This window comes from Pantherophis guttatus, chromosome 8 (assembly GCF_059756535.1).
Source record: "Pantherophis guttatus breed Tessera chromosome 8, ASM5975653v1, whole genome shotgun sequence".
NCBI lineage: Eukaryota > Metazoa > Chordata > Lepidosauria > Squamata > Colubridae > Pantherophis > Pantherophis guttatus.
This window is the reverse complement of record NC_142070.1, coordinates 60,689,117-60,703,774: the sequence shown is the minus strand read 5'-3', so window position 1 is coordinate 60,703,774 and position 14,658 is coordinate 60,689,117. Positions and strand designations below refer to the sequence as shown.

Here is a 14,658-nt window from a genome sequence, read left to right as displayed (position 1 = left end):
AAAAAACTCCAATTTTCTCCTCAATTGTTTTTATTGGGCATAGTTAAGGGTTTTTCAATGGGTGAAACAAAATTGATATTGTATATGGTGACAGCAGCTAGGTTACTGATTGGTCAATATTGGAAAAGGGATGTTTTGCCTACTATTGAAGAATGGACTTTGAAGGTGGCCAGTTTTGCAGAAATGGCGAAGATATCAGCATACTTAAAAGACCGGACTCAAGAGACTTTTGTATGGGAGTGGAAGAAATGGATAGATTATGTGCAGAATAAATATCAAACTAGGAAGTACCAGATAGCTTTTAGTTGAATGTTGTGTAGAAATGTATAGTATATAGGGGATAGAATAGTTTAATGTCATGTAGAAATGTATAGTACACAGGGGTGGGGGGAATAGAAGGGCGGTAAACTATGATATAATATGATTTGGATTTGGATTTCACCTTGGGGAAGTCATGGGAGGAGGGGAGGGCTAGGGAGGGTTAGGGAGGGAAAGAGGGGGGGAATGGGAAAATTTGTATTTGTAAAACTTTTTCAATAAAACATATTAAATTGTCCTCGCAATAGATTAATTGCTTCTTTTATTTTCTTGTCAGCTGGGTTTAAAATTAATACTTGCTCTTTATTTTTTATTTCTTCTTCTAACTCCTTCTGTTTCCTTTCCTGTTTATGTCTATATTTATTATTCAAATAAATTAAAATACCTCTCATATATGCTTTACTTGCATCCCAAACCGTCTCCATAGGTGTACCTTTATGCAAATTCATAACAAAAAATTCTTTCATAAATAGTTTACATTCTTTCACATTTTCCTCATATCTAAACAAATTTTCATTCAGCCTCCAGGACTTCCTGGGTGCCTTTTCATATTCTAATTCCATCCAAACCGGACTATGATCTGTTAATGTTCTTGGACATATTTTCGCTTTCTTCACCCTGGAAAGAAATTCATTAGAAATTAATATAAAATCAATCCTGGAAAATGACTGATGTCTATCAGAAAAAAAGGTAAAATCTTTCTCTTCTCCGTTCCTCTCACGCCAAATATCTCTCAGCTCCATATCCTCCATCATATCAAAAAAAGATTTAGGTAATCTAGCACGTGTTTGAATATTTTGAATAGAGTTTGAATAGAGATCCTTTTTTGTCCTTTTTAATATCCAAAACTCCATTCCAATCTCCCATCATTATATGTGTTTTATAATTCCATTGTATTAATTTAGCATGTAAAGTCTTATAAAAACTTTCTTGTTGCTGATTTGGTACATATATTCCAATCAATGTTTTTTTCCCTTCTATTAAGATTTCAATTGCAATATATCTTCCTTGTAAATCTGCTTCAATTAATTTAGCTATTAAACCTTTTTTTAGGTATATGACTATACCATTTTTCTTTTCCGGTGCAGATGCTATAAAATGTGTCCCGAATCTTGCATTTATTAAATATTTTTGATCTTGCATTCTAATATGTGTCTCTTGTAGACATATAATGTCATTTTTATACTGCTTCAAATAATGAAATATTTTCCTCCTCTTTTGTGGTGAATTTAATCCATTGACATTCCAAGTTAGAAATTTACATGCCATTTTTGGCAATTTGAAGCTTTTCAAGCATTAGCTGAAGGTCATCTTTCACTTTGATCTTCGGCCTTGCCCCTCCCACTGCTTCTGATTTTGTAGTTTCTTGTGCTTTCATCTGGGCTTGCTGCACCTTTAATTCCTCTTGGCATTTCTTTGCTGCTCGAGTCTGTCTTTGGTCCCTCGGTTCCTCTATTTTGCCAAATAATTCCATATCTTGGGCAGAGCTCGTAAGTTGTAATAAATCTTCTTCAACAATTGAAGCCCCTCCTTGAGCCTCTGCCTGAGCCTGGGTAATTTCTTTCGTTCCCATTCTTGCTTCCTCTTGCTTTCCTTTCTTCTTCTAATTTCTGGAGAAGAAGAACCTCCAGCCTTTAATACATTAAAATAAAAATCCCTTGCCTTCCATAATGTATTAAAACGGAATCTCTGTCCTGAATAATCCACCACCAATCCAGTTAGAATCTCTCATCTGTACTGTATCTGACGTTTTCTAAATTCATCCACCACAAAAGCATAGTCCTTCCTTGCTCTCAACATTTTGGGAGGAATTTCTTTTAATGTTAAAACCTCCTGCCCTGCCACTTGAAGTTTATTTTTGTAGGAAGCCTGTAATATCATATTTCTTAGCCTCCTTGTTGTAAAATAAATTACAATGTCTCTTGGTAAATTTCTCTGCCTGGCCACCCATGAATTAACATGATAAATTTTATCCATTTGCCAATCCAGATCCTCCTTTCTTTCTTGAGTTATCTGTACAAAAGCTTCTGCAAAAATCTCTCTCAAATTCTCTTGGGTATTTTCTTTCAGGCCTCTTACTCTTATGGCAAATTCCATCGATTTATATTGTATCATCATCACCTCTGAGTCTGCTTTTTCTGTCTGAACCTCTCCAATTTTATTCTCCAAATTCACGTTTGATTGATTAACTTCTTCTAGTCTTTCATCTAACCCTTCAATGTGGCTTGCCAAACCTTTAAATGCAAAAATAATGTCTTCTCTAATTTCCTTATTTCGAGCTTGAATTTCATCCTTGATTTCTGTCACCTCTCCAGTTACTTCATCCATTTTATCAGTCACCACTTTCATTTTTTCATCAAGAACAGAAGTAATTTTTTCTTCTAAAGAGAAGGCTTGCAGCTTTAAGGCTTGCTGCAAGGCTTCCAGGGTTAAAACTTGTGGTTCTACTGGAGCTGTCAAAGATTGTGGTTTGGGTGGTGGAATAGGGGAACTCACAGTAATTTTAGCCCCAGCAGTTTTTATTTGCTTAAAAGCCATTTTCCAATTTTCAGTTCCAGATTAAAACGTTTACAACAGCCAATCCCAGAAATTAACTCAATTTCCAATTAGTTTCAGTCCTCAGTAAATTTAAATTTGTCTACAGTCCTTTAATTCTTCTTTCTTTTGAGACAAGTTCTGTTTATTAGCAGCAGAGACTGTCAGCACAGATGAGTACTTTGAAGTTAGCTTTCGTTACCACACCCAATTAAGATTCGGCACCATTTCCTTTCACTTTCTTCCCACAGCAATCAAGAAGGAAGTATTCAATACACAGGAGTTAAAGTTTAATACTTGCAATTGGAGTTCCTCCTGACTTTGCTCTGCCTGCTTTTGTATCCAAAATACTGTTAAAATGTTGCAGGGATGGTCGTGGCATCTTGTTCTGCTAAATGCAGAAGCGTCCCGGGTCCGGAGCTTGTATCAGGCTTCTAGGGTGCTCTCACCCTTCGCGCCCCAAGAATTATTCCTGGGACTCTTGGGGAGCTCTACCCAAGCCTGGCTGCTCTCTTTCCCCTCTTTTCCCGAGGGGAAAATTTTCAAGCCGCTAAACAGCTGTTTTTCGCTGTTCTAGTGGCTTGGACAAGATCGCGGGGCTAGCGCTCCGAAAGGAGCTGCCATCGATGACGCGTTGCCACCGGAAGTCCCGGAAATATACAGTCTTTTTGATCTCTTAAAATTTTAGTTAGCCTATCGGCTTCTGCACATTCCATGATTTTCCCTATAATCATATCTTCAGATGGTAGATCTTTACCCTTCCAGTTTTGGGTGAGACATATTTTAGCCGCAGTTGTGATATAAACAATCAGATACCATTTGCTAGTGCCTATTTTATTTGGCCTGATGTTTAATAAGTAAAATTCAGGTTTCAGTTGTAGTTTGTAACCAGTAATTTCTAACAACCACCTCTGAATGAGTTTCCAAAATTCAGTTACTCTGGGGCAAGTCCACCATACATGGAAATAGGTACCTAGCTCCCCACACTTCCAACAATTTGGGGAGAGTCCAGGAAACATTTTGGATAGTCAGGCGGGAGGAAGGTGCCACCTGTATACCATCTTGTACAAGTTATCCTTATAAATAGTTGCCATCAAAATTTTCAATTGTCTAGACCAAATTTCTTCCCATTTCGCCAAATCGATTGAGTGGCCAATATTCCTCCCCCAGGCAATCATTGAGTCTTTGACGATCTCGTCACCTATCCAATGGATTATTAAAAAATTGTAAATTTTAGCTAACATTTTTTCCTCCTTCCCTAATATAATCTTATCTAACTCCTGCAGGGTCCTATCAATACCTCCTTGTTCCTTATATTTTTTTATATTTGGAGTTAATTTGAGCATAAGCCCACCAATCCACTTCCGTTCCCTGCAGAGCTAGTTTGGTTCTTGTTTTTAAACAGCCTTGACTATCAAGCAGCTCACAATAAGGTAGATGTTTTTCTTTATCAGATAGCGGGGTATATGTCATGGCTTCCAGCAGGACCAGCCAGGAGGGGGTCAAAGAATAAAATTTGTCTTTAATTTTCCTCCATGTTACGATTAAAGTATTCCTCAAATAATGCCCTGCAAAGCACGTGTGGTGTTTTTTTGCCCTCTCTTGCCAAAGGAAATAATGCCAACCCTGTTGCAGCCCCGAACCTTCCAGAACCAATAGCCATCTCCTTCTCAACAAGATCCAGTCCCTTACCCAAACTAAATTTGTGGCCTGGTAATAATACTCCCATTTAGGCAAACCGAATCCCCCTCTACCCTTCACCTCTTGGAGCATTTTAAGTTTAATTCTAGGTTTTTTATTCTGCCAAATATATTTGAGAACACATTGGTTTAATTGTTTAAAAAAATTATTGTCCAATCTGGCTGGGGCTGTGTAAAATAAGTAAATCCATTTTGGGAGAATATAAGATTTTATGACAGCAATCCTACCTAACAGAGAGACCTGCAACTTCTTCCACTTCTCTAAGTCTTGTTCCCTTTGTTGGAGAAGTTTCAAATAATTATCCTCCTTAATTGTCGAACACTTAGCAGATAGTAGAATGCCTAAATACGTATTTTTTTAATCATTTGGAATCCCAAGTTCAATTCTATTTCCTTCCTCTGATTTATTGTCAAATTTTTAATCAAGACCTTTTTTCCTTATTTACTTTTAGGCCCACCACAGCTCCATATCTTTCTAATTCGTAAGTTAACTTCAGGCCCAATATAAAAGGGTCTTCCAGTACAAACACAAGGTCATCAGCGTACGCTTGTAGCTTATACTGCTGGTTCTTGATATGTAGTCCTTTTATTCCTGAATTTCGTCTAATTTCTCTCAGTAATGGTTCCAATGTTAATATAAATAGAAGCGGAGAGAGTGGGCATCCCTGTCTAGTACCTTTCTCAATACAAATTTTCTCAGATGCATCCCCATTAATCAGAGTTTTGGCTGACTGTTTCGAGTAAATTGCACGGATTGCCCGAGTAAAATTCTCCCCAAATTGCATATGATGTAACAAACCTAGTAAAAACCGCCAGCTCACCCGATCAAAAGCCTTTTACGCGTCCACGAAGACCAAAGCCAGCTGCTTATCAAAGTTAGCTTCATAATATTCTAGAATATTCATGATTATTCTCATATTGTCTCTAATTTGCCTACGAGGTAGAAAACTGTTTTGGTCTTCGTGGATAAATTGGCTCAAAAATCCTCTTAATCTGTTTGCCAATACTGCCGCAAATAGCTTATAGTCTGCATTGAGGAGTGAGATCGGTCTGTAGTTCTGGATCAGGGATAAATCATTACCTTCCTTCGGCAGGAGAGTTATTAGTGCTTCTGTCCAGGAATCCAGAATCAATCCCTCCCGAATTACCCCATTAAATAATTCTACCATATGAGGACCTAGAACTTCCCATAGTACCTTATAACATTCCATCGGAAGGCCGTCCGTACTGGGGGTCTTCCCTGTTTTTTGTTTCCCTAAGACCCTTTCAATTTCCCCTTCCGTAATTTCTCTATCCAATATTTCCCTGGACATATTCGGGATTTTTGGTAAATCGGACTCTTCTAAATATTTCTTTATTTCATCCTCGGGTTTGTCTTCATCTCTATATAGATTGGTGAAAAATTCCTGCACTACTCTTTTCTTTCCTCTTCTTCTACAATCCAATCACCATTATCGTCTTTCAAATTATGAATTCTATTTCTTTCCTTCTCTTTTTCTCTCACAGTCACTATTATTGAGCCACATACCACCTATTCTGTATCTGTGCATTTAGTTTTTCTTCCCAAGGATAAGACCTTACTTTTTTCACCACTGAAATTGCATTTTGTGTCTGTCAAGTTCCTTCTACATCTTGAGTCTATCTTCTAAAGTGTTGGCTAGTCTCCCCAATTTAATATCATCCACAAACTTGAGGAGTTCCCCTTCTATCCCCTCATCTATATCATTTTTAAAGATGTTGAAGAACACTGATCCTAAGACAGAACCTTAAAGTACCCTACTGCATGCTTCTCTCCATGTAGATGTAGTTACATTGAGAACTACATGTTGATTGCAGTTGATCAGTCAGTTGTGAATCCATCTGGTGGTGATGATGTCTATCCCATATTATTTTAGCTTATCAAGAAGTAGGCTGTAGTCTACTTGTCAAATGCCTTATGGAAGTCTAAATAAACTATGTCCATAGTATCTCCCTGATCCAACAATTTAGTCACTTTGTCACAGAAGGCAACAAAGTTTGTCTGACATGATCTGTTTTTAACAATCCCATGTTGACTTCTAGTAAACACCTTGCTTTTTTCAAGGTGCTCATAAATACACTGAATGATTATCTTTTCCAGGATTTTCCCAGGTATTGATGATTGGTCTGTAGTTCTCTATATCCATTCCCCCATCCCATCCCTTTTGAAGCTTGAAACTACATCTACTTTTTTCCAGTCCTCCAGTAGTTCCCCAGTGCTCCAGGAGCTTTGAAAGATTTGGTTCAGTGGTTCTGAGATCAAGTATACCAGCTATTTCAGAACCCTGGGATTTAATACATCTGCTCCTGGTGATTTGAACTCATCTAAATTGAATAGGTATTTGCTTACCATTTTCTTGCCTATTCTAACTTGGAATGGGACAACTCACCATGGCCAACTTGCCATGGCCATTTCCATTGACAAAAGTGGAAATAATGTGGAAGAAACGATGGCAGCTAACATTTATCATGTTGAATTATCTTGCATGGATTATCCCACAGCAAGTTGTTCCACAGCAAGTTGGCCACAAGATGCCTGCAGTGAGGTGGCTGTGATGAGATGGCCACAACAAGTTGGCTATGGAGAGATGACCACAGCAAGTTGGCTCCATCAAGAGGGCCATAGTGAGGTGGCTATGGTGAGTTGGCTGTGGCGAGTTGTCCTAGACCCATTTTTAACTTGCATTTCTGTTTTGTTTTCTATAGTACTGCTTTTAATAGGTTGGATTATTTTTTCCTTTTGCATAAAGATAGATACAAAGAATGGATTAAGTTATTCTGTTTTTCCCTTGCTATCCATCACCTCCTTGCCATTTTCTCCCATTAGTGGACCAATAATTTCCTTGACTTTTTTCTTTTTTTTTTTTCTTACATGTTGAAAAAAACTTTTTAAAATTATTTTTGGCATTTGTTGCAGGTCTTAGTTTATTATGAGCCTTTGCTTTCCTGACTTTATATTTGCAGATTTCTACTATTTGCTGGTATTCTGTTTCAGTTATCTCTCTCTCTTTTTATTTTTATTATATTAGTAAATCCAGGAAATCCTGTGCCTACATCTCTGAAAAACTAACTGACACAGAATGGAGGTGGGCGGTATGGGAGAAGGAAGCTTATGCAGTTTGATGGGCATTGCTAACCTGACAACATTTCCTAGAAGGGTCTAAACACCCATTTGAGATGTGGACTGATCACAAGAACTTGGAGCACGGGTGAACCAGTTTGGACCAGCTCGCCCGATCTGGTTGCAATGGCAGCAGGTTCGGAGAACCAGTAGCAAAAATCTCTGCCCCCCCGCCCCATGCCCAGCTGAGCCATACAATCATCAGAGGCTTTTTTTTAAATTTTAAAAAGCATTTTTTCTACAACTCTTCAGCCGAAAAAAATGCTTTTAAAAGTAAAAAAAAGCCTCTGATGATCGTGCGACTCAGCTGGAATCGTCAGAGGCTTTTAAAAGCATTTTTTACAACTTCTTCAGCCGAAGAGGTTGTAGAAAAAATGATTTTAAAACTAAAAAAAAAAAAGTTGGCTATGCCCACCCAGTCACATTAGCTCCCCACCAAACCATGCCCACAGAACCGGTAGTAACAAATTTTACATTTCACCACTGACTTGGAGGCTTAAAAAACCCCACAGAAGTTATGTCCTAAGCAAGCCCACTGTACTCAATATTTCAATATAATAATATATAATAATTTTACCCTGTGCTACATCATGTGGGGGGGGACTTTCTAGTGGATGCCCTATCCAGGTTGCCACAATACAATAGTGCCAGACCTGAAATCATCTGACCAATCATCCCTTTAAACCAATTGGCAGCAGCAGTAATCATCAAGGGCCAGGGGAAAGCTGAACTGGACATTCTCTGTGAGCTGCTAGACAAACTGAAAATTGCCCTAAAACATGATGAATGGCTGATAGCCCACAAAGGCCAATGTATCCTCAGGGACAGACTGACATGGGTAGGGGTAAAATTATATCTGCCTGCCTGCCTGCAGGCTATGGGTTTATAGACTTGCCATGATTCAAAAGCAGTGGGGCATTTTGGCTTTGTAAAAACTCTACATTTAATCAAACAGCAATTTTGGTGGCCATCCCTCAAAAAAGATATTGAGAGCTATGTGGTCAGCTGCCCAGTGTGAGCCTCCACAAAAAGATGCCCAGGAAAACCTATGGAACTATTGCAACTGGTGGTGAATCCATATGCACCTTAGAAAGAAATCTCCATGGACTTTATAGTAGAACTACCTGAGAGTGCAGGGAACACTGTGATCTGGTTGGTTATGGACTTACTCTCAAAACAAGTCCATTTCATTCCATACTCAAAAATCCCACAAACCCCCAGCCTGACCAAACTGTTTGTGCAACATGTGTATAGGCTTCATGGCATCCCTGATCACATCATCTCAGACAGGGGGGATACAATTCACTTCATGGTTTTGGCACAAATTTTTGAAACTGATGGGAACCACCCAGGGCTTAAGCTCCTCCCACCCACCCCCAAACAAATGGAGGGTGCAAGAGAGCCAATTCAGTAATGGAACAATACTTTAGATACTATATTAATTATCAACAAGACAATTGGACTGATCTCTTACCATTTGCAGAAGTAGCATTTAATAATTCAGTGCACTGGGTTTATTCCCTTTAAGTTGGCCTCAGGTCAGGACTTTGTAGTAATCCCCAAACTACCCCTGGAGAAAGCCCCAAACCCCTCATTACTAGAGTGGATGCAACAATTGCAAAATACAATGGCCAATAGCCTGCAAGATGTTAGGAGAAGCATGGGAAGCCTACAAGTGGCAGGCTGAAAAAAACCATGCCAAACCAAAGAAGTTTAAAGTAAATGACAGTGTATACCTTTCCACAAAATACATAGTCTACCCAACAATCCAAAAAGTTGGGCCCTAAATACATAGGTCCCTTCCCTGTTAAGAAAATTATCAACTCTGTCACAGTGCAACTAAAATTATCAACGAACCTGAAAAGAATCCACCATGTATTTCACTGTAGTCTACTGAAACCAGAAGTCATCTCCCCCATTTCAGCCACCTCCTCCCACACCACCCCTTCCTATTTTCATAGAAGGGGAACAACATTTTAAGGTGAAAGTGGTTTTGGACTCTCAAAAACACAAAGGCAAGGTGCAGTATTTAATTGGGTGGAAACATTTCCCTGCCTTGCTATCCAATTGGGTGGATGGACGCCACATTCAAACTGACAGACTTCTCTGTGTTTTCCACAAAAAATATCCCAACAAACCCAGAATACCTGACCTTGTTTGAGTACTTAAATTTTCCTTTCTTTTCCAAGGCTGAAAAGGAGGGGGGCCTGAATGTCAGCTGGCCATCTTCGCTTCTTTGAAGCTCGCTAGCAACTGCCATAGCCAGGGGGAGAGAGCATTTGGGAGTTTAAGAGTTTATTGGATTTCTATACTGCCCTTCTCCCAGGGGACTCAGGGCGGTGTACAGCCACATTAAAACACATGAATTTATAAAATTTAAAACCAATTAAAACAAATGTATACAATTTGGCCCTCAATTAAAACACACATACACCCACTTAAAATTCATATTAGGCCAGTCTGGCTTGCTGAAACAGGAAGGGCTTTAGGGCACGGCGAAAAGTACGCAGGTCGGGGCTAAGACGAAGCTCTAGGGGCAGCTCATTCCAAAGGGCTGGTACCCTCACAGAGAAGGCTCTCCCCCTGGGTGTCGCCAGTCGGCATTGTTTGGCCGACGGCACCCTGAGGAGCCCCTCTCTATGGGAGCGTATTGGCCGGTGGGAGGTTGTTGATGGCAGAAGGCGGTCTCGTATGTATCCCGGTCCTAAGCCATGGAGCGCTTTAAAGGTGGTGACCAACACCTTGAATCGCACTCGGAAGACCAACGGGAGCCAGTGCAGCTCACGCAGGAGGGGTGTTACATGGGCGCACCGAGTCACACCCATAACCACCCGTGCGATCGCATTCTGGACCAGCTGGAGCCTCTGAGTGCTCTTCAAGGGGAGCCCCATGTAGAGAGCGTTGCAGTAGTCCAGACAGGATGTGATGAGGGCATGAGTGACTGTGCACAGGGCATCCCAGTCCAGAAAGGGACGCAACTGGTGCATCAGGCGAACCCGATAGAAAGCTCCCCTGGCCACAGCTGTCATGTGCTCTTCCAAAGACAGCCATGCATCCAGGAGAACACCCAAGTTGCGAGCCCTCTCTGTGGGGGCCAAGATCTCACCCCCAATAGTCAGCGATGGCGCCAACTGACTATACCGGGACGCTGGAAGCCACAGCCACTCAGTCTTGGAGGGGTTGAGTTTGAGCCTGTTTCTCCCCATCCAGATCTGCATGGCCTCCAGGCACCGGGACATCATGTCAAGGGCATCATTGGGGTGGTTCGGAGTGGAGATGTACAGCTGAGTGTTGTCAGCGTACTGATGGAATCTCACTCTGAAACCACGGATGATCTTGCCCAGCAGCTTCACATAAATGTTGAACAGAAGAGGCGAGAGGACAGACCCTTGCAGCACCCCACACACAAGGAGCCTTGAGGTCGATCTCTGCCCCCCCAACACAAACTGCATGCGGTCGGAGAGGAAGGAGGAGAACCACCGCAACACAGTGCCCCCCACTCCTAACCCCTCCAATCGTCACAGCATGATACCATGGTTGATGGTATCAAAAGCCGCTGAGAGATCTAATAGGACCAGGACAGAGGAGCAACCCCTGTCCCGAGCCCTCCAGAGATCATCAACCAATGCGACCAATGCCATTTCCGTGCTGTGCCCTGGCCTGAAGCCCGACTGGAACGGGTCTAGATAATCGGCTTCATCCAGGTACCAGGGCAGTTGTCGCGCTACCACACTCTCAACAACCTTCGCCACGAAGCGAAGGTTGGAGACTGGGTGATAATTCGCTAATGTAGCCGGGTTCAGGGAAGGCTTCTTGAGGAGAGGCCTCACCACCGCCTCTTTCAAAGAGGGGGGGAAGTAACCCTCACTCAAAGAAGCGTTAATAATCCACTGGAGCCAGCCTCGTGTAACCTCCCGGGAGGCCAGCACCAACCAGGAGGGACACGGATCCAACAAACATGTGGCAGCACTAAGCCTCCCCAGAATCCTGTCCACGTTCTCGGGAGTCACAGGGTCAAACCCCTCCCAAATAACATTCTCAAGATTCCCCTACATCACTCCATCCGGATCTACCCAATCAGAGTCTAGACCTTCCCGAATCTGAGTGACTTTGTCATGCAGGAATTGCACAAAATCCTCAGTGCCGTCCTGCAAGGGGTCTTCCCTCACTCCCAGGTGAAGGAGGGAGCGGGTCACCCTAAACAGGGCTGCTGGGAGGTTCTCTGCAGATCCGATGAGAGCAGAAAAATAGTTAAATTTTGCCCCTTTTATCGCCACTAGGTAGATCTTAATATGAGACCTCACCAGTGTTCGGTCAGATTCAGAGCGACTGGTCCTCCAATCACTCTCCAGGCATCTTTTCCGGTGCTTCATCTCTCTCAGCTACTCGGAGAACCAGGGAGCCAACTAAGATCGGCACCGGGTCAGAGGCTGCAAAGGCACGACACGATCCAAAGCTCCGGTGGCCGCCCTATCCCAGGCGGCCACCAGTTCTTCAGTCGTGCCGTGAGCCAGAGTCTCAGGGAATGGCTCAAGCTCCGTCAGGAACCTATCCGGGTCCATCAGGCACCTGGGATGGAACCACCTGGTCGGTTCCATCTCCCTGCGGCGAGGTGTAGCAGTTCGAAAGTCCATGCGAAGGAGGGAGTGATCAGACCATGACAAGGGTTCGATGACTAAATCCCCTCTTTCCAGATCACTCTGCCACTGACCAGAGACAAAAATCAAGTCCAGAGTGTGTCCCCCCATGTGAGTAGGGCCTTGAACTACTTGGGTCAGGTCCAAGGCCATCATGGAAGCCAAGAACTCCCGAGCTGCCATAGACGCTTCACCGACAGATGGCAGGTTGAAATCCCCCATAACCATAAGCCTGGGGGTATCAACCACCACCCCGGCTATCACGTCAAGCAGCTCGGACAGGGCCGCTGCCATGCAGCAGAGAGCCAAGTACGTAATCAGCAGGCCCATCTGCACCCCACGACCCCACTTCACAAGGAGGGACTCACATCCATCTATCTGAGGTACAGTGGTCTTCTTTGGACATAGACTTTCTTTAATAATAACCGCCACCCCCACTGCCCCTACCCTGGACCCTCGGCTGATGAAACGGCCGGAAATCAGGTGGGCACATTTCAGTCAGGGGCACCCCCTCTTCTGGGCCCAACCAGGTCTCCGTAATACCCGCCAGATCCACTCCCCCCTCCTGAATAAGATCGTAGATGAGGGGGGCCTTATTTACCACAGATCTGGCATTGCACAACATCAGCCGAAGGCCCAGGCCCTGAGAGTCTGTGCTACCTGGGGAACGAGTAAAGCCTTGGGGACCTGAGTGCACAATTGCACGAAGATAGCAAGAGCGCACTCCCATAACATGATATGGCCCCCTGCTTCCACCATATCTGCCCCTCCCACCCACAGTACAGATCATACGGCCCTCATAAGGTTGAGCTCTAGCCCCCTCCCTGGTGTCCAAACCTGCATCCCTAATGCCACCGCCCTCTGCCGGACCCAGCCGTGACCCTTGTGGGTTCTCCCCCACTCCCACTCTGGTCATCCCTGAACCCCTTAAAATTTTAGTTAACAATGCATTTAAAAAACCCCTTAATCCCCTCTTTGACGCATGCCATCTCTTGGGGTTCCAAAACACATCATCAAGATAGGCCCTCGATAATGTGGAGAGCCAAACCTGCAAGAGGGGGGAATCTCGCAGCGCAAGAAGCTTGGACCTTGGGTACATCCAAAACTCTGGGATGATGGTACAAATAAGGCCGAGGAGTCCACAATGATAGTCCCAAAAATGTCCAGGAAACAAGGCCAGATTAAACATGACCAGAAGAATCACCACTACCCTCTCACGGTAGTGGGCAAGAGTCCTCGCGTTCCGCCCAACTGGGGCAATCATCCAAACCACCCTCTCACGGTGGTTGGCCATGCTGGTCGTGGAAAAGTCAGAATGTCAAAAACCACCCTCTCATAGTGGTTTAGCCACACTGGCCCTGTAAAAGGTGGAACATCCCACCAGTGGTGTAAACGCAGTATAGAACCGGCTCTGTCAGTCCTCCCGTAAACTGCTTTTTTTCCATATAGCCAGAAAGCAGGATGAAAAACAAAGCCAGGTCCCAAAACTCCAGAATAAGAAGGTCCATGTTGTTCTCAGGGTGAAAAGTACTAGAAAGGGACAGATGAAAACGGATGGGGTGGCACCTCCATCGAGGAACCAATAGGGCAGGGCAAGGTGGCCATCCTCATGCCTATAAATCAGCTAAAAGTGGAGGGGGGTTGTCCAAGGCGACAGGGAAACCACCACTCTGTCCACCTTTCGACCCTCCTCCTCCACCTCAGATCTTCCACAGCCACTCCATGCTCAGTCTGCTCAGGGAGGGGAAGAGTGCTGGATGTGTCAAAGAATGCTGTGGGAAATTAGATAGTATGGACACTAACATGAACCAGAGGTGCCAAACTGAGCCATCTTCTTCCCTTCAAAGATGCCAAAGCTGGGGAAAGAGTTTACAACAGCACCTGAGGCACTGGATTCCCAAAATATTGGAACAGAGCCTGATTGGACTATTCTCACAGGGGGGAGGATTTTGGATTTTTCTTTAGAACTTGCCTCACTGTGCTGTACTCAGCATCTCTAGGAAAAGTACCTTTTCTCTAACACCTATGGAGTTAAGGATCATTCTTTCCTAGGGAGTAAGCTGGGGCCAGTCTGGCAGTTCATATTTCATACCATCTGAATCAATTATGTGACAAACACAGATTCATGCACACACATACACACGTATCTGTAACAACAGGACAGTATCAATCTGCTTAATCTGTATGTGTTTGTGTGTGAATCAAATCAGCTAAATAAAATTGGAAAGCTCTTCCTAAATATTAAATTTGCAGCAGAACCAGAAAGAAAAGAAATTGTAAGGATATTGCTCTGTACTTGGCAGTCTTTCCATACTAACCCAATTTAAGC

At 43.2% G+C, this 14,658-nt stretch overlaps 1 protein-coding gene and 1 pseudogene across 2 annotated transcripts in view; both read right to left on the bottom strand.

The window, feature by feature from the left end:
* The window catches only part of LOC132711541 (uncharacterized), a 191,925-nt gene that overhangs the window by 39,403 nt on the left and 137,864 nt on the right, over nt 1–14,658 (bottom strand). The window lies entirely within an intron of this gene.
* Nucleotides 1,577–13,623, bottom strand: LOC148112673 (uncharacterized; annotated as a pseudogene).